This window comes from Schistocerca nitens, chromosome 3, assembly GCF_023898315.1.
Source record: "Schistocerca nitens isolate TAMUIC-IGC-003100 chromosome 3, iqSchNite1.1, whole genome shotgun sequence".
Lineage (NCBI taxonomy): Eukaryota > Metazoa > Arthropoda > Insecta > Orthoptera > Acrididae > Schistocerca > Schistocerca nitens.
The window spans coordinates 705,014,028-705,033,095 of record NC_064616.1 but is presented as its reverse complement, the minus strand read 5'-3'; the positions used below and the strand labels follow the sequence as shown (position 1 = coordinate 705,033,095).

Sequence of the window (19,068 nt, the reverse complement as noted above, 5' to 3'; positions counted from 1 at the left end):
GTCGTATCTGTTTTGAAGTACAATGCAGTTGTATGCAGAAGGCAATAATAACTATCAATATTGTTATCACATGTAGTAGTAGTAGTGTGCAAGCTGAGGATGCAAGCAAAAGAAAGAAACGAAATTTTAGTGAGTAATTAAGGGTGTATGCAGTTAAATTTAGTTAGTAAGTATTTTATCACAGTTATTAAGGAATTAGCTGTGAAGCGTTATAGCTATGAAAACACTTACTGAATAAAATTACAGAATGATACTTATTGCAAACAATAGCAAGTTACGGTCTGCTTTAGTTTCTCTGTCACATACCTATCTGTATATTAGAAAGAAGCAAATAATGAACTATCAGCAACAGAAAAAAACCTAAAACAGCAACCCGCCGCTTCCATTTATTCACTGTTGTCCACCGCATCGAATCTCGCAACGTTTAACTTTCAGTAACTTACAAGGGGAACAGGCGTAGGTCGCTGTCTGATACAATAGAAACTTGCCAGGGTGATAAAAGGATGAAAATTAAAGGATACCTAGTTTGGCTTAGGTTCCAACACGTAGTAGCTTCCGAGAAAATGACGGTCAAAGTACTGAAGCGACTAAATCAGGCTCTTTGCGTGGCGTAAAATTAACTGCGTTTGTAGCACAGCGGCTAAGAGCACTATTTCATAATAATTCGCCCTGTGTTCAAATCCAGTCCTATGGTTCTTTTTCTTTTATTGTCGCGGGAGTAGGTGACATCACAATTTTCTTTGATATCATGAAATACCAAGGAATGAATGGCAAAATGAATAAGGATTTCAAATCTTATTGAAAATTAATTTTATCATCACAGTTGACACGACTTAACACTTTCCAGAAAACTGCTACTAACAGTTTTCGATCTTCCAAAAGTTAGTGACAGATTTTGTCCTCGATTCCATCAAGACATAAACCAGTTAATGGAACACCCGACTGTGCGTGCAACAACGCAAAATCTGTATAGCTCACAAAAGAAATCTGTAAACAATTTCTGCACGAAGTTTTGCCACCTTACGTAAAAATCGAGCCGTTTCTGTACATTATTGACTCATGGGTTGGCAAAACGATCCCTCTTTATACGGTGGGTCATTTGTCAATGAAATCGGAATACCGGAGTGTTCACTAACAGTAATTCAGTCAAAGTGTATACCGTTATGTAAACCCTGCGATGTATACTTTTATTGCTACGGTCGCAGGTTCGAATCCTGCCTCGGGCATGGATGTTTGTGATGTCCTTAGGTTAGTTAGGTTTAACTAGTTCTAAGTTCTAGGGGACTAATGACCTCAGCAGTTGAGTCCCATAGTGCTCAGAGCCATTTGAACCATTTTTTTTGTATACTTTTACTGACAGGTAAAGAATTACATTCGCCGATTACAGAAGCGCTCTACTCTCATGGCACAGTAAAGAGAAAACACAGATGGAAGTAGTGCAATTAAGATATGTCCCTGATCCATAATCATTTGCAGGCTCCAGCTTTCGAGAAAATGTTGAGAGGTGCGTGGTTTGTCGTGAAATTACCGCGAGTTCGCGAGGTTGTTTTCCTAATGAGATTCACACAGAAAATGTGACAGGTACATGTGGCTTCGCATTTTGCTCGTAGTGCTCCGAACTTTTATGCTCTGAATGTTTTTATGAATGCACCGGTTCTCTTGATACATAAAAGGAAAAACAAAGCAAAAAATTTACGTAATAGAATATTCATGCTTTTAATTTTCAATTACATTTAATTCCATACGATTACCGTTAAATAACATCTGTGATCATACAATACGTATTTAAAAAATTTTGAAATGGTTATTTGTTTTTCATAAATTCCATTGTACTTTACGATGTCGCAAAAATACTGATGTGATGTACATAAGCGAGGACTAAAGAAAAACAAAACATAAAACTGTATTGGAACACGAGGCGCGAAATTTCGAAACTGTGCTCTCTGGTCGCTACGCTGCCAGCTCACTTGGTGTTACGATGAGCAAGTGGACTGCTGAAGTCGTGCCGAAAGACTGAAGATCATTTTTCTCGAAACCTGTTAAGTGTTGGCATCTAAGCCGAAATAGGTGGCCCCTTTATTTTCATCTTTGTTTCACCATCCCAAGTTTCGACTGTATCAGAGAGCGACTTAAGGCGGGTTCCTCTTGTTAGACTGTCCGCAACATGCACTGCACTGCGGGTGATAGACTTACAAGGGGAAGGCCTCAGACACGGTCAACCGATTCGGCTCACATTTGGCAGATCGCTTTCTCACAACCTAAAGTAAGAGACTACGATATTCTGACCCAACACCTCCCCGTTTTTGAGAAAATTACCCTTAAAGTTTATGATGCGCTGTCGACTCCATATTGACGGGATCGATAGACAGTTGCAAACTGTTCATTTTTCATAATCATATATGGTATTTGCAAAGGCATATTTTCATATAAATCGAAGAAACAACATTTACGACTGCCTCTTACGTATCCACAAGGTGAAATGTCTTGGACGGCAGCGCCACTCGTGTAGCGAGCAAGATATCTGACTGCGGAGTAACAAACCTATGTTCGATTCCCAAGATACTTCTGCAGTTTTTTTTTTATTTGTATTTTCCCAGTTCCGAAATAGGTAGAAATACGAGGTTTAATAAGATATGTAAATCAATAAAGAATAATAACAAGGCAGAGAAATAAAGTTCTCAAACGACTTGTATTGCTAAGGAATTAAAAATTTATTCCTAGTCGCCTTATAATGACTCTGTCACTCACTTTGTTACATGACCTCAATTTCCTTCGAACAGCTATATGGATGGTGCTACTCATATAAAAATTCAAATCAAATAAACTCGTGTTACCAAGAAAAATTAATGAATGCAAATATTCGTTGAAATACATCGTTCCCCACGAAGTTCCTGATAAAAACAGCCTTGGTTTACATTTTAAAACGTTTCTTTTTCGGGAAATAATTCTGATACATAAGAATGAGATTTCCATTTTGCAGCGGGGTTTGCGCTGATATGAAACCTCCTGGCAGAGTAAAACTGTTGTCCCGGACCGAGACTCGAACTCGGGACCTTTGCCTTTCGCGGGCAAGTGCTCTACCAACTGAGCTACCCAAGCAGGACTCACGACCCGTCCTCACAGCTTTACTTCTGCCAGTACCTCGTCTCCTACCTTCCAAACTTTACAGAAGCTCAGGCTGTGGCTAAGCCATGTCTCCACAATATCCTTTCTTTCAGGAGTGCTACTTCTGCAAGGTTCGCACGAGAGCTTCTGTAAAGTTTGGAAGGAAGGAGACGAGGTACTGCCAGAAGTAAAGCTGTGAGGACGGGTCGTGAGTTGTGCTTTGGTAACTCAGTTGGTAGAAAACTTGCCCGCGAAAGCAAAGGTCCCGAGTTCGAGTCTCGGTCCGACACACAGTTTTAATCTGCCAGGAAGTTTCAATTCTGATACACACAACGCATACGATAACATTGCCTGAAAAGTCAGTGGTGAACGTTGATAATGAATTACGTTGCGGATCGTTATTGCATTCGCGCCGTTGTGCAATTCCCACTGCGTTTCCAGAAGAAGATGCTAATTTTGAAGCCTCGAAATAATATTTTTTAACTTGATGATAAAATTAAACATCACATGATTGGCACACAGGTGTCAGTTTGGCGGTGCTATTTCTACCATGGTAATCGGTTGACCCCCGTCACCTATAAACATGTTATAAAAATGGTTCAAATGGCTCTAAGCACTATGCGACTTAACTTCTGAGGTCATCAGTCGCCTAGAACTTAGAACTAATGAAACCTAACTAACCTAAGGACATCATACACATCCATGCCCGAGGCAGGATTCGAACCTGCGACCGTAGAAAACATGTTATACATAATGGTTTTAGTTCGTCCACCCCGGGAATACAGTATCACACAAAACCTGTTATCAGCGACCTCTGGTTGCAATATGTTCTCAAGATGTGCTTTGTAAATTGAATTCGTTAGTTCTCCGGACTTAGAAGAAATTCCGTAGACATTTTTTTTTAACAAGTCGTTTAAACGACTGACCTTTTCTATAATCCGAGAACCAAATTAATCATTACTTTCTCATGAGCACAGGAAAAATTTAGGCAACAATTTTCCAGGCTCTGTCATTGAATATTGCGCCCTGTACGACTGTGTTATTTCACATTCAGGATTATTCAAAAAGAAGGAACAGATTTCAAAAATTTATTGCTTCTAAACTACGAAAGGTAGGGACACAATTCCAACGTTCCTGGAAAAAGAAAAGTATGCACCCAATGTGAACACCATGTGTTACACGACAGATATCAAAACAGAGGATCATTTCCTGCCACATACGAAGCTGTTGGTCTCCCGTTATCGAATTCCTAGCTTCAATAATTCGATTCAAGGCATTGGGGGGGGGGGGGGGTTAAAACGCGGTCTTTTACGTAACCCCATAGATAAAAGTCACAAAACGTGAGGTCTGGAGACCTGGGAGGCCACCGGCAATGAAGTTCAGCTACTGTCACCCCCCGCCCCCTTCCAACCCAACGTCCTGGAATGGTGTCATTCAGAGAAATTATCTAAGCACGTCCGACGTTACCTGATGGCTATCGGTCACTGCGTTGTCCGGGTTAGAAGTAATTCCTGAAATTTGGAATTCTCTGCACACTCTTGACACTGTGGATCTCGGAATATTGAATTCCCTAACGATTTCCTAAATGGAATGCCCCATGTGTCTAGCTCCAACTACCATTCCGCGTCCAGAGTCTGTTAATTTCCGTCGTGCTGCCATAATCACGTTGTAAACCTTGCTCCATGAATTACGTGAGTACAAATGACAGCTACGCCAGTGCACTGCCCTTTTATACCTTGTGTACGCAGTACTACCGGCATCTCTATATGTGCATATCGATATCCCATTATCCCATAATCTTTGTCACTTTAGCGTACTTCCAAAGTCTTTCGGATTTCAAAGTAGCTGCTCATGACAGTTTTCGGAAGACGTGGTCAGTACTGCCTCACAAGACTGTCTGTCTCATCTGTAATGAATTCATACACGTCTATACTTGGTAAGTCAGTACATTAAACGACTTCGCAATAGTGAATAACGACAACCATCAGCTGTAGAATGGAATGGTGACATTGAAAATATGTGCTGGACCGCGACTTAAACCCGGATTTCCTGTTTATCGCGAGCGGTCGCCTGACCATTTGGCTATCCGTGCACGACCCATGGCCAGCCCCAAACTTCCATATGTCCTCAACCATACGTCTACGATCTGTACCCGTGCATTCATTACTTATATTCCCGTAGAGATCAGACGTTGTACTGGAAAGTCGCTTGCCCTGTATCGGCAGATAAATACGATACTGCAGTTCCTGTGTTATTCTGATTACGATGCGAAGGTCCTTTGGACATGCATGCATGCGCCTTGCCAAAGAGTTCTGAAGTCGATCAATTTTTTGAAACTCTGCACTCTATCCAAATCATCAATGTACCGGTAAGTGTACATCAGATTGGATTATATTAAAAAAAGTACTATCGACAGCAATTGACGGACCTATACCCAATAAATTAACAAACGACGGAATTGATCACTCTTTTTACATTAAACTAATCAGAGCAGTACTGCATAAACAACGCAAAAAGCATGCCAAATTTAAACGAACGCAAAATCTCCAACATTGGCGATATTTTACAGAAGCTCGAAATTTAGCCCGGACTTCAATGTGAGATGCTTATAATAGTTTCCGCAACGAAACTTTGTATTGAAACCCGGCAGAAAATTCAGAGATATTTTGGCCGTATGTGAAGTATGTTAGCGGAAAGACACAATCAGGGCCTTCTCTGCGTGATATAAATGAAAATACTATCGACGACAGTGCTGCTAAGGCAAAGTTGCTAAGCACTGCCTTCCGCAATTCCTTCACCAAAGAAAACGAAGTAACTATTCCAGAATTCGAATCAAGAGTAGCTGCCAACGTAACTTAGAAGTAGATATCCTTGGAGTAATTAAGCAACTTAAATAAATTAGTAAAAGTAAGTATTCCGGTCCAGACTGTATACCAATTAGGTTCCTTTCAGAGTATGCTGATGCAATAGCTCCATACCTAACAATCATATACAACCGCTCGCTCGACGAGAGATTCGTACCCAAAGACTGCAACGTTGCTCAGGTCACACCAGTATTCAAGAAAGGCAGCAGGAGTAATCCACTGAATTACAAGTCCATGTCATTAACATCGATATGCAACACAGTTTTGGAACATATATTGTGTTCGGACATTATGAATTATCTCGAAGTGAACGGTCTCTTGACAAACAGTGAACACGGGCTTAGAAAACATCGTTCTTGTGAAACACAACTAGCTCCTTACACACACGAAGTGCTATTGACAAGGGATTTCAAACTGATTTCGTATTTCTAGATTTCCAGAAGGCTTTTGACACTGTACCTCACATTCAACTTGAAGTTCAATTGCGTGCTTATGTAATATCGTCTGAGTAATGTGACTGGATTTGTTATTTCCTGTCAGAGAGGTCACAGTTGCTAGTAACTGACGGAAAGTCATCGAGTAAAACAGAAGTGATTTCTGGCGTTCCCCAAGGTAGTGTTATAGGCCCCCTGCTGTTCCTTATCTATATAAACAATTTAAAAGACAATCTGAGCAGCCGTCTTAGGTATTTTGCAGATGATGCTGTCGTTTATCGTCTAGTAAAGCCATCAGAAATTCAAAACAAATCTCAAAGCGATTTAGAAAATATATCTGTATGATGGGAAAATTGTTATTTGGCCCTAAATAATGAAAATAGTGAGGTCATCCACATCGGTGCTAAAAGCAATCAGTTAAACTTCGGTAACGCGATAAATAAGTCAAATCTAAAGGCTGTAAATTCAACTACATACCCAGGAATTAAAATTATGAGCAACTTAAATTGAAAAGAATACATGAAAATATTATGGGGAAGGCGAATCAAAGAGTGTGTTTGATTGGCAGAACAGTTAGAAGATGCAATAGATCTACTACGCTTGTCCTTCCTTTTTTGGAGTACTGCTGCGCGGTGTGGGATCCTTACCAGATAAGACTGAGAGTACACGAGAAAGTTTAAAGAAGAGCAGCACGTTTTGTATCATCGAGAAATACGGGAGAGAGTGTCACTGATATGATACAGGGTTTGAGGTGGGCATCATTAAAACAAAGGCGTTTTGCGTTGTCGCGGAATCTTCTCACGAAGTTTCAATCACCAACTTTCTCCTTGGAATGCGAAAATATTTAGTTGACGCCAACCTATATGCGGAGAAACGATTATCATAATAAAATAAGGGAATTCAGAGCTCACACGGAAAGATGTAGGTATTAGTTTTTTCCACGAGCTTTTCGAGATTGGAATAATAGAGAATTATTGTGAAGGTGGTTCGATGAACCCACTGCCGAGCACTTAAGTGTGATTTGCAGAGTATTCATGCAGACGTAGACCCACACACTACATATAGCGCAATCACAACTTTTCTGCCGCTACTTATTCCAAATTCGAAAGTTATGCTACATTCATTTACCACATGGAAAGAAACCAATTCCTTTTAAGATTCATATCATTTCGTTATAATTAACCACACCCACTCGACTTACATAAAATTATTTTTGTATATGTTGCCTTGAGTGTGTTCAACGTTGCAGCACAATACTAGCGACTGTTCTGGCTCTTTATCCTCTGACCTCTTTTATTATCTCTAGAATTAAATAAGCTAGCACTCACAGCTTATCTTAACTATCAGGAAAATTGCTTTTAGGTTGGCGGCTACAAAAGAAATAGTTGCTTAGCATAAGTTTATATTTCACCAAAATGTATAACTCAATAAAGTTCCTTCTATGAATTATTTCAGGGGTAATCTATGGCAGTTGATTTTTCTCCGGAAAATGTCAAAAAATTTAATTTAGTGCGAGTCAATATTCTCGATGAATTTCTTATCACTGAGCAAGTTGCCCATTCGTGTATCGTACTAAATGTCTCATGTAGTTGAATATCCTGCTTACATTAGAAAGTGTATGTTTAGAGTGGTAGATTGTTTTAGTAATCAGTTTTTTTATGTGTATTAGACTGTTATTTAATTAGCTGTGTGTAATTTTGTTTCCACGTTTTGCTCAAGCCCACCTTGTATCACTGATCTGATTATCATATGTATTCACAACTACTACTTCTACAGAGTTATTGTCTTTTAGCAGCTGGAGCAATGGCCCTGTGACTATGTCCCAGTGGGTTGGGTTGTTTTGGGGGAGGAGACCCGACAGCGAGGTAATCGGTCTCGTCGGATTAGGAAAGGACGGGGAAGGAAGTCGGCCGTGCCCTTTGAAATGAATCATCCAGGCATTTGCCTGGAGCGATTTAGGGAAATCCCGGAAAACCTAAATCAGGATGGCCGGACGTGGGATTGAACCGTCGTCCTCCCGAATGCGAGTCCAGTGTGCTAACCACTGCGACACCTCGCTCGGTCTATGTCCCTGAGGATAGGCTCACAGGTAGCCCTGTGTGGGTAGCCTTTCGTAATTTCTCTTTTGCTTGTCGTATCAAGGGTCCTTGAAGCGAAGGTATAGGTTTCTTGGAAGTTAAGTATGGCGAATAGGTCTGCCTGCCAAAGATTGTCGAGCATTACTAGAACTGCATATTGTTCGTCTCAGTTGTTCACGACACCTTTGGCCTAATTAATAGTGTAGTGTAATGATCACCTTCCCTGAAATCGTAATCATTATAAGTCAGTACTGCTATCCCCTGTGTGATGTTAGTCGGCCGCAGAGAACCTTTTCTTGTAGTTTTACAGCAAACATGTTGGCTTGTATGCTTTTATAGTCTCTAACCATTCGCTCCAATATTCTGAACGATCTCCGAACCACTCAGACAATGGTGGTGGTGGTGGTGGTGGTGGTGGTGGTGGGTGGTGGTGGTGGTGATTATGATGATGATAATAATGTTGATGATAATAATGATGATGATAATAATGATGATGATAATAATGATGATGATAATAATGATAATAATGATGACGATAATAATGATGATGATAATGACGGTGATGTAGAAGTGCTTTATTTTTTACGATCTGTAGGTCATTTATAGCTCTGATTGACTCACACTCCTGGTCTTTTGTTCCAAAGGCACTCTATTAAATGTATAAGTACATTGCTTAATTTATATTCCTACGAAACTAACATCATACTCTGCGTCCTTCTGTTCTGGAAAACTGCGTGTGGATTTATGTGTCTGGAAGCTGTCCTGAAGGTGTGCTCTGTCTCCTTCAAGACGTTAATAGCATTATAGTTGCCTATCTATCTTCCATGCTACTGCGTACGTTTTTATAACTGGAGCATTTTCCATTGATTTATGGGTGACATCCTTGATCTTTCGTGATTTGTATGAAACTGCCCTCTTGTTGTGTTTTCGTCACATGTTTTAACCGCATAAGCTGTGACAGTTACGACACCTTCTGTGTTGCTTTCTTTCATCATAAACGAAAACAGTTGGCTCCCGTGGTAGTGATGAAGACATCTCATAAGTCTTTGCTTGACATTCCTGTCTCTTTTGTGTTGACGTAATCATACAAGAACGTTCATGGAGTCTTCTTCTTCCTACCACTTATTAACGTTTCTGAACGAAGTATCGGGCGAGGTGGCTCAATGGTTAAGGTACTGGACTTGAGTGGCTAGGACGATGGTTCAAATACACGACCAGCCATTCACATTAAGAAAAATCCCGGGATGATTTCCTCAAAAAGGAGACAGCCGACTTATTTTCCCCACCCGAGTTTACGTTTCGTTCCTAGTGGTTTCGGTGTCAAAGGCATATTAAACACTGTTCTTACTTCCTCTCTGACAAAACATCACTCTCTTTAGTTGTAAGCATGCTTGTATATTACGTTTCCCGTCGTTTATTGTCGAAGTTATTTCACTTTCAGCTATACTATTTTTGATGGCAATTGCCGGGACAACAGACAATCTTCTCACAAGAATTTCCGTAACATATTCCTGCTGCAAACTTTTTGGAAAAGCGCTTCTGAATTCGACGTGATATCTGTCCTCCTATGGACGCAACCCATTACTCCACCATATTCCATACCAACTTATCACAAGGAGATCGTGTAACAGACTTATTGTCGTGATTTTCTGTGCAGCCTCCATCTCTGTTTTGAGCTGGAATCTAGGGGCATCAATTATTGGAATTATATGGACGATATTCTGCCTCTACATAGATACTTCGAAAGCCAACGTATGGTGCGTGGCGGGGGGTGCCCAATACTACTACTAGTCATTTCATTATCAGGGCTGGTGGCCTCAATTACGACAGTTATCTTTATATGATTCCACTCGAGGTTCAAGGTTTGACACATGTGTGCCTCCGGTGACCTTGTGTGCTCATTCCTGTTGTAAATACATGCCCTATGACTGAATTTACTCGTATGTGCTGTCGTAGACACAGCCTGTTATATTCCTTTAATCAGCAGACATTGTCCCACTGGCCTCTACGGAGGTTTTATCGACTATTCTATCGAGGAATTAGGCTATCATTCTCGAAGAAACGTCGCTGTTCCATTTCTCGATTCCCTCGCTGTTCATTACCATTGTTGGTGAGCACTCATTCCTATTGGATATAGTCAAGGGACCTTCGCACTTCAGTAAGAGTTTTGTATTCACTCTTCTTAACTTTCTCTGAACATACAGTGGGAAAAGCGATCTTAATGTGTCGCACCACTCGGACTTGGCTTTATGTTCTCCTAATATCCAGGCAATTGGCGAAGTTGGACGCCCCCTGAAGATTTTTACTTTCATAGTAATTTCTGCCGCATTGTTCCGACATGTGACTACAATTTCTTTTTCAGAGTACGTTCGGCATTCTGCACGCTATACATCCCAAGTGAAGCGCTTGTTCGCCGCCCAAAGGCTGTTGCGCGACCAACTTGTTGATTTTGGCAATTCCTTTGGTTGCGAAATCACTGTCGATGATTAGCTCAATTGAAGATGCACTTGGCACCATAAGCTCATTTTCCGAACAGTTTTCCGCATTCTCAATCAAATTCTTTTTTTAAAGTTTCTCTTTGCAACTACGAAATTATATCTTCTCGCAGCTGGTTAAGATCTACTGATTAAGCCGTTTGCCATAGTGGTAAATTTTTAGGATATGCTTACCAGCTTCAGTTATTCTCTTAAATTGTTGATATACAAAGTGTTTCACAATTCATGTTACACACTTCTTGAGGGTACAAAGGAGATTTGGTAGAGCAAGTTTTACATAGTAACTCACGTCCGGAAACATCATCCAACGACGCTACAGAGCGCCAAAGTTATAGGCGCCCACACCTGTAAATTTATGTATATACACGGTGATTCCGTGAAGATGTTAAGAATTTTCAAGGACGATGGAGAAGGGTAACTGTATCAGTTTAGGGTAAGGATCTCTGTACTGAAAACGAACGAGTCGAAACTTATAAGCGAAAACTGTCCTGATACCTCTGACAATGGTATACATGTACCAGTACTGTTGTTGCTAAGACTGTGGGGTACGAAACTTTCAGAGATAGTCGTATGGACCGAGATAAGAAAAAAGTCCAGTAAATATTGACTCTAAAATACATACCTTAAGAGCTATGAACACTTGTTCAACAGAGGAGAGCTGTTTCACACTACCAAAGTTGAATAAGTGCTCACATCTCATGAGGTATGAATTTAGAGCTCATGTTTTCTAGACATTTTCTTCTTGTCTTGGTCCATACTGCCACCTTTGAAAGATAGATACCCTACATTCTCAGCAACAACAGTATCGGCACATGTATGCCACTGTCGAAGGTATCAGAATGATTTCCGCTTGTAACTGTCGACTCGTTCGTTTCCGAACCAGGTGCTCTTACCTCAAATTGATATATTTACCCTTCTCCATCATCCTTGAAACATCATCACGGAATCACCCTGTATCTGCATACATTTATAGGCGCCGGCGTTTATAATTTTGTCGCTCTGTAGCGTTGTTGAATGATGTTTCCATACATGGGTTCCTACGTAAAACTTTATCTACTAAGTCCCCTCTACAACCTCTAGAAGTGTGTGACATGAATTTTGAAATACCCTGCATATCCGTGACCTGCTCTACATCTTTCATTAGTGGCCGCAAGGTCTTATCAATACCCACTCAGTTCCGTGAATTGTCGTCCAAAAAAAATTGTCATCCTCTCTCTCAGGTCGAGCAGTCTTTGCTCTGCTAGCTGAATGAAGGAATTTCTCTTATTACTGTGAGCAAAGGGAACATCCTAATAATCGCATCTCCGTCTATTAGGTTTCCTCTTGACTTTCTTCCAGGTGAGGAGGGGGGAGAGAGGCCTGCAAATTCCTGTGCATAATTCCGGAGATTAAAAATTCCGACAGTGCACACATTAAAGCTGTCTTCTTATCGTGATTTTTTTGCCATCGATTTCTTTTAATCTACTTACCTTACCTACTAAAACTGGGTTCGCTAATATTCGCAAAACCGCTTAGCGCCTACAGTGAGAAATAAACACTTAATGACAAACGTACAAGACAGTCAGGATGTCACCCATAAATCAATGGAAAATGCTCCAGTTATAAAAACGTACCCAGTAGCATGGAAGATAGATAGGCAACTATAATGCTATTAACGTCTTGAAGGAGACAGAGCACACCTTCAGGACAGCTTCCAGACACATAAATCCACACACTGTTTTCCAGAACAGAAGGACGCAGAGTATGATGTTAGTTTCATAGGAATATAAATTAAGCAATGTACTTATACATTTAAAAGAGTGCCTTTGGAACAAAAGACCAGGAGTGTGAGTCAATCAGAGCTATAAATATAAATAAAGCACTTCTACATCACCGTCATTACCATCATCATTATTATCGTCATCATTATTATCATTATAATCATCATCATTATTATCATCATCATTATTATCATCAACATTATTATCATCATCATAATCACCACCACCACCCGCCACCACCACCACCACCACCACCACCACCACCATTGTCTAAGTGGTTCGGAGATCGTTCAGAATATTGGAGCGAATGGTTAGAGACTATAAAAGCATACAAGCCAACATGTTTGCTGTAAAACTACAAGAAAAGGTTCTCTGCGGCCGACTAACATCACACAGGGGATAGCAGTACTGACTTATAATGATTACGATTTCAGGGAAGGTGATCATTACACTACACTATTAATTAGGCCAAAGGTGTCGTGAACAACTGAGACGAACAATATGCAGTTCTAGTAATGCTCGACAATCTTTGGCAGGCAGACCTATTCGCCATACTTAACTTCCAAGAAACCTATACCTTCGCTTCAAGGACCCTTGATACGACAAGCAAAAGAGAAATTACGAAAGGCTACCCACACAGGGCTACCTGTGAGCCTATCCTCAGGGACATAGACCGAGCGAGGTGTCGCAGTGGTTAGCACACTGGACTCGCATTCGGGAGGACGACGGTTCAATCCCACGTCCGGCCATCCTGATTTAGGTTTTCCGGGATTTCCCTAAATCGCTCCAGGCAAATGCCTGGATGATTCATTTCAAAGGGCACGGCCGACTTCCTTCCCCGTCCTTTCCTAATCCGACGAGACCGATTACCTCGCTGTCGGGTCTCCTCCCCCAAAACAACCCAACCCACTGGGACATAGTCACAGGGCCATTGCTCCAGCTGCTAAAAGACAATAACTCTGTAGAAGTAGTAGTTGTGAATACATATGATAATCAGATCAGTGATACAAGGTGGGCTTGAGCAAAACGTGGAAACAAAATTACACACAGCTAATTAAATAACAGTCTAATACACATAAAAAAACTGATTACTAAAACAATCTACCACTCTAAACATACACTTTCTAATGTAAGCAGGATATTCAACTACATGAGACATTTAGTACGATACACGAATGGGCAACTTGCTCAGTGATAAGAAATTCATCGAGAATATTGACTCGCACTAAATTAAATTTTTTGACATTTTCCGGAGAAAAATCAACTGCCATAGATTACCCCTGAAATAATTCATAGAAGGAACTTTATTGAGTTATACATTTTGGTGAAATATAAACTTATGCTAAGCAACTATTTCTTTTGTAGCCGCCAACCTAAAAGCAATTTTCCTGATAGTTAAGATAAGCTGTGAGTGCTAGCTTATTTAATTCTAGAGATAATAAAAGAGGTCAGAGGATAAAGAGCCAGAACAGTCGCTAGTATTGTGCTGCAACGTTGAACACACTCAAGGCAACATATACAAAAATAATTTTATGTAAGTCGAGTGGGTGTGGTTAATTATAACGAAATGATATGAATCTTAAAAGGAATTGGTTTCTTTCCATGTGGTAAATGAATGTAGCATAACTTTCGAATTTGGAATAAGTAGCGGCAGAAAAGTTGTGATTGCGCTATATGTAGTGTGTGGGTCTACGTCTGCATGAATACTCTGCAAATCACACTTAAGTGCTCGGCAGTGGGTTCATCGAACCACCTTCACAATAATTCTCTATTATTCCAATCTCGAAAAGCTCGTGGAAAAAACTAATACCTACATCTTTCCGTGTGAGCTCTGAATTCACTTATTTTATTATGATAATCGTTTCTCCGCATATAGGTTGGCGTCAACTAAATATTTTCGCATTCCAAGGAGAAAGTTGGTGATTGAAACTTCGTGAGAAGATTCCGCGACAACGCAAAACGCCTTTGTTTTAATGATGCCCACCTCAAACCCTGTATCATATCAGTGACACTCTCTCCCGTATTTCTCGATGATACAAAACGTGCTGCTCTTCTTTAAACTTTCTCGTGTACTCTCAGTCTTATCTGGTAAGGATCCCACACCGCGCAGCAGTACTCCAAAAAAGGAAGGACAAGCGTAGTAGATCTATTGCATCTTCTAACTGTTCTGCCAATCAAACACACTCTTTGATTCGCCTTCCCCATAATATTTTCATGTATTCTTTTCAATTTAAGTTGCTCATAATTTTAATTCCTGGGTATGTAGTTGAATTTACAGCCTTTAGATTTGACTTATTTATCGCGTTACCGAAGTTTAACTGATTGCTTTTAGCACCGATGTGGATGACCTCACTATTTTCATTATTTAGGGCCAAATAACAATTTTCCCATCATACAGATATATTTTCTAAATCGCTTTGAGATTTGTTTTGAATTTCTGATGGCTTTACTAGACGATAAACGACAGCATCATCTGCAAAATACCTAAGACGGCTGCTCAGATTGTCTTTTAAATTGTTTATATAGATAAGGAACAGCAGGGGGCCTATAACACTACCTTGGGGAACGCCAGAAATCACTTCTGTTTTACTCGATGACTTTCCGTCAGTTACTAGCAACTGTGACCTCTCTGACAGGAAATAACAAATCCAGTCACATTACTCAGACGATATTACATAAGCACGCAATTGAACTTCAAGTTGAATGTGAGGTACAGTGTCAAAAGCCTTCTGGAAATCTAGAAATACGAAATCAGTTTGAAATCCCTTGTCAATAGCACTTCGTGTGTGTAAGGAGCTAGTTGTGTTTCACAAGAACGATGTTTTCTAAGCCCGTGTTCACTGTTTGTCAAGAGACCGTTCACTTCGAGATAATTCATAATGTCCGAACACAATATATGTTCCAAAACTGTGTTGCATATCGATGTTAATGACATGGACTTGTAATTCAGTGGATTACTCCTGCTGCCTTTCTTGAATACTGGTGTGACCTGAGCAACGTTGCAGTCTTTGGGTACGAATCTCTCGTCGAGCGAGCGGTTGTATATGATTGTTAGGTATGGAGCTATTGCATCAGCATACTCTGAAAGGAACCTAATTGGTATACAGTCTGGACCGGAATACTTACTTTTACTAATTTATTTAAGTTGCTTAATTACTCCAAGGATATCTACTTCTAAGTTACGTTGGCAGCTACTCTTGATTCGAATTCTGGAATAGTTACTTCGTTTTCTTTGGTGAAGGAATTGCGGAAGGCAGTGCTTAGCAACTTTGCCTTAGCAGCACTGTCGTCGATAGTATTTTCATTTATATCACGCAGAGAAGGCCCTGATTGTGTCTTTCCGCTAACATACTTCACATACGGCCAAAATATCTCTGAATTTTCTGCCGGGTTTCAATACAAAGTTTCGTTGCGGAAACTATTATAAGCATCTCACATTGAAGTCCGGGCTAAATTTCGAGCTTCTGTAAAATATCGCCAATGTTGGAGATTTTGCGTTCGTTTAAATTTGGCATGCTTTTTGCGTTGTTTATGCAGTACTGCTCTGATTAGTTTAATGTAAAAAGAGTGATCAATTCCGTCGTTTGTTAATTTATTTGGTATAGGTCCGTCAATTGCTGTCGATAGTACTTTTTTTAATATAATCCAATCTGATGTACACTTACCGGTACATTGATGATTTGGATAGAGTGCAGAGTTTCAAAAAATTGATCGACTTCAGAACTCTTTGGCAAGGCGCATGCATGCATGTCCAAAGGACCTTCGCATCGTAATCAGAATAACACAGGAACTGCAGTATCGTATTTATCTGCCGATACAGGGCAAGCGACTTTCCAGTACAACGTCTGATCTCTACGGGAATATACGTAATGAATGCACGGGTACAGATCGTAGACGTATGGTTGAGGACATATGGAAGTTTGGGGCTGGCCATGGGTCGTGCACGGATAGCCAAATGGTCAGGCGACCGCTCGCGATAAACAGGAAATCCGGGTTTAAGTCGCGGTCCAGCACATATTTTCAATGTCACCATTCCATTCTACAGCTGATGGTTGTCGTTATTCACTATTGCGAAGTCGTTTAATGTACTGACTTACCAAGTATAGACGTGTATGAATTCATTACAGATGAGACAGACAGTCTTGTGAGGCAGTACTGACCACGTCTTCCGAAAATTGTCATGAGCAGCTACTTTGAAATCCGAAAGACTTTGGAAGTACGCTAAAGTGACAAAGATTATGGGATAATGGGATATCGATATGCACATATAGAGATGCCGGTAGTACTGCGTACACAAGGTATAAAAGGGCAGTGCACTGGCGTAGCTGTCATTTGTACTCACGTAATTCATGGAGCAAGGTTTACAACGTGATTATGGCAGCACGACGGAAATTAACAGACTCTGGACGCGGAATGGTAGTTGGAGCTAGACACATGGGGCATTCCATTTAGGAAATCGTTAGGGAATTCAATATTCCGAGATCCACAGTGTCAAGAGTGTGCAGAGAATTCCAAATTTCAGGAATTACTTCTAACCCGGACAACGCAGTGACCGATAGCCATCAGGTAACGTCGGACGTGCTTAGATAATTTCTCTGAATGACACCATTCCAGGACGTTGGGTTGGAAGGGGGCGGGGGGTGACAGTAGCTGAACTTCATTGCCGGTGGCCTCCCAGGTCTCCAGACCTCACGTTTTGTGACTTTTATCTATGGGGTTACGTAAAAGACCGCGTTTTAACCCCCCCCCCCCCCCCAATGCCTTGAATCGAATTATTGAAGCTAGGAATTCGATAACGGGAGACCAACAGCTTCGTATGTGGCAGGAAATGATCCTCTGTTTTGATATCTGTCGTGTAACACATGGTGTTCACATTGGGTGCATACTTTTCTTTTTCCAGGAACGTTGGAATTGTGTCCCTACCTTTCGTAGTTTAGAAGCAATAAATTTTTGAAATCTGTTCCTTCTTTTTGAATAATCCTGAATGTGAAATAACACAGTCGTACAGGGCGCAATATTCAATGACAGAGCCTGGAAAATTGTTGCCTAAATTTTTCCTGTGCTCATGAGAAAGTAATGATTAATTTGGTTCTCGGATTATAGAAAAGGTCAGTCGTTTAAACGACTTGTTAAAAAAAAATGTCTACGGAATTTCTTCTAAGTCCGGAGAACTAACGAATTCAATTTACAAAGCACATCTTGAGAACATATTGCAACCAGAGGTCGCTGATAACAGGTTTTGTGTGATACTGTATTCCCGGGGTGGACGAACTAAAAACCATTATGTATAACATGTTTTCTACGGTCGCAGGTTCGAATCCTGCCTCGGGCATGGATGTGTATGATGCCCTTAGGTTAGTTAAAATACGGCTCTGAGCACTATGGGACTCAACTGCTGAGGTCATTAGTCCCCTAGAACTTAGAACTAGTTAAACCTAACTAAGCTAAGGACATCACAAACATCCATGCCCGAGGCAGGATCGAACCTGCGACCGTAGCGGTCTTGCGGTTCCAGACTGCAGCGCCTTTAACCGCACGGCCACTTCGGCCGGCCTTAGTTAGGTTTCATTAGTTCTAAGTTCTAGGCGACTGATGACCTCAGAAGTTAAGTCGCATAGTGCTCAGAGCCATTTGAACCATTTGTATAACATGTTTATAGGTGACGAGGGTCAACCGATTACCACGGTAGAAATAGTACCGCCAAACTGCACACCTGTGTGCCAATCATGTGACGTTTAATTTTATCACCAAGTTAAAAAAAAAATTATTTCGAGGCTTCAAAATTAGCATCTTCTTCTGGAAACGCAGTGGGAATTGCACAACGGCGCGAATGCAATAACGATCCGCGATGTAATTCATTATCAACGTTTAGCACTGTCTTTTCTGGCAACGTTATCGTATGCGTTGTGTGTATCAGAATTGAAACTTCCTGGCTGATTAAAACTGTGTGTCGGACCGAGACTCGAACTCGGGACCTTTGCTTTCGCGGGCAAGATTTCTACCAACTGAGTTACCAAAGCACAACTCACGACCCGTCCTCACGGCTTTACTTCTGGCAGTACCTCATCTCCTACCTTCCAAACTCTACAGAAGCTCTCGTGCGAACCTTGCAGAAGTAGCACTCCTGAAAGAAAGGATATTGCGGAGACATGGCTTAGCCACAGCCTGCTTCTGTAAATTAAGCAATGTACTTATAAATTTAATAGAGTGCCTTTGGAACAAAGGACCAGGAGTGTGAGTCAATCAGAGCTATAAATGACCTACAGATCGTAAAAAATAAAGCACTTTTACATCACCGTCATCATCATCATCATCATCATCATCATCATCAT

General features: G+C 40.8%; 1 protein-coding gene and 1 non-coding gene across 2 annotated transcripts in view; both read right to left on the bottom strand.

Annotated features, from left to right (window-relative positions):
• The window catches only part of LOC126249397 (innexin shaking-B), a 463,160-nt gene that overhangs the window by 339,964 nt on the left and 104,128 nt on the right, over window positions 1–19,068 (bottom strand). The gene's annotated exons all lie outside the window — the stretch shown is intronic.
• On the bottom strand, window positions 3,025–3,099 carry Trnas-cga (transfer RNA serine (anticodon CGA)). Its single transcript has one exon. It is a non-coding gene; the product is annotated as a tRNA-Ser (tRNA).